This window comes from Saccopteryx leptura, chromosome X (genome assembly GCF_036850995.1).
Source record: "Saccopteryx leptura isolate mSacLep1 chromosome X, mSacLep1_pri_phased_curated, whole genome shotgun sequence".
Lineage (NCBI taxonomy): Eukaryota > Metazoa > Chordata > Mammalia > Chiroptera > Emballonuridae > Saccopteryx > Saccopteryx leptura.
The window spans coordinates 61911926-61914399 of record NC_089516.1 but is presented as its reverse complement, the minus strand read 5'-3'; positions in this window follow the sequence as shown (position 1 = coordinate 61914399).

Here is a 2474-nt window from a genome sequence, read left to right as displayed (position 1 = left end):
GAAGAATCCTAAAAAAGGAAATGAGAACAGGACCAGATAGAAATGTTTGAGATAACAAACCATGGGTGTGGACCTTGTTGATTATCAGTTTCTTGAAATGAATTATACCTCCATGAAGAAGAATGAGTGATTGGATTATAAGGGATAGGATTGTCAGGGAAAGGCCATGTTTGACAGAGAAAAAGAGAGAATAGCCATTTTTTGCAGGGAGAGCAAAGAGAGTGCTGAAGTAAAAGCCAGTTTTGCAGAGAAAGAAGCCATGTTTGCAAAAAGAAAAAAATATTTCCTATGTTAGAAATGTATATGTTATTTCAACAGTCTTTTGTTAATTCTTTTTTTTATTTGCTATTACATAGCCCAGTGATGTTGAAAACTTGGTTTAAATATTAGAGAATATGTAATGATTGTTAATGATATATTTTTATGTGGTGTATAAATGTTTAGTTTATTATTGTTTTTGAAGTAGTATTATTCAATGTTAGGTCACCAAACCCAGAGTGACAAATATTACTATTAGTTGGCTTAACAGTAAAATTTTTAACATAATAGGTAGAAAGGAGAAAATAGAAAATAAATAACTAATTTTGATAGTAGGAAACATTTAAGTTTTGAGCCCAGATTAAAAGGGCTAAAGGATGTGAACAGAAATCCATTTCTCTTGAGCTTTTTAGATATTATCTGTTAATGTGCATAAAATTACAGCATAAATAAGTTATGTTTTCTTGGAATGTAAAATAAATTTGTGATTAAATAGAATATAAGATTTATTTTATGAAATATTGGTCATTTCATTTGGTGCCTTTAACTAGATCTTTAGAATTTGAGGCATAAATGTAATAGAAAATAGTTTAAATCCTTTTATCCGAAAGTATCTTATACAATTAGAAAGCTCAGAATTCCCTTTATCAGGGAAGCCTTAAGCCCTAACAGGACTGTTAGAATCTGTACTGTACATACGCTGCCCCACTTAAGACAATTGAGACCACCACAAGAAAATGCTTCTGGTTGCCTAGCTTAAGTGGGATTCTAATATCCAAGCAAGTGAGGAAATTTTTGAATACTTTTCACCAGTTTCTGTTAGCCAGGATCAGAGAATATACTGAGGCAGTCAACTTAGCCTTTACATAGCAATCAGCTCTTAAAATTAGAATGGAATTGTATTATAAGTTTTAAAAGGATAGCATCATCAGTTGCAAAAAAATAAATAAGTAAAATTAAGCGTTTTATTTATTTATTTATTTATTTATTTTATGATTTTATTTTATTTTATTTTTTTAATGGGGCGACATCAATAAATCAGGATACATATATTCAAAGATAACATGTCCAGGTTATCTTGTCATTCAATTATGTTGCATACCCATCACCCAAAGTCAGATTGTCCTCTGTCACCTTCCAAAGGTGGAATCCATCACTCCCAATAGACTTCTTTAGGAGGCAGATCTTTTACACTGCAGAATCCACACAGCAGATTCCTCAGTGTGAGGTTTCTTTCAGTCTATTGGGGGTGGCGCATTCCACCTTTGTAATTTTTCTGCTCTAGGAAAAGTTCTAGTGTGGAAAAAATTAAGCAACATGCTCTATATTTGAGTGGAATCTGCTGCGGCCTCCCATTGACTTGAATAGGAGAGGAAGAAATGTGTCGGAAACTGTCATTTCTCTGCCTCTTATTGAAATCAAAAGGAGGCTGCGGTGGATTGTGTGGTAACCCGAGATTCTCGGGAGCTCTCTTCCACAAAATCCACCGCACTCCCAATGAAATCAATAGGAGGTGGATTCAATGCCGGAAACCGCTGATTTCAGCAGTTTCCTCATTCAGAATATGGGAAAATAGTGGGAGATATGGGAGATAATTATACATTGGGGAACAGTGTGAACTACATCTTATAGTGGTCTCTTATAGTATAAGACCGATGTAGTTCACACTGTGTAAATGTATGGTGCTTTGTGTAAGTGTAAGCTGCTTTGTGTACTGTGAATGATTACACACAAAGCACCTTACACTTACACAGTATCATGTGTATGGTGTGTGTACTGTTTTTACATTACTAACCTTTTTTACACCAGCAGGCTGTCTCACAGGCTTCCTTGGCTCTCCGCCTCTTGCCTCTCCACCTCCTAGGCTTCTGTCCTCCGGCTCTTGCTACACCCGCCCACTGATGATATCAGCAAGCACCAGACACACATAATGCGCTGCTATGGATGAGCAGCCACGCTGCTATGGACTGTGGAGCATTCCCCCCACTTCCCCCGCCCCTTAGGCCCTGGACAGATGATGCAATCATGTCTGCGCATGACTGCAGGCATTCAGTTTGGAATGCACGTCCATAACGGCGTGCGTTCAAGCTGAATAGCGCTACTGCAGGTGGTGGCGCAGCTTCTCAGCAGCTAAAGCCATATTAAATACATATTTCCGATGGCTTTAGGCGACCCCTGTGTTTTGGTCGTTCGACCCCTGCCGGGGTCGCGACCCA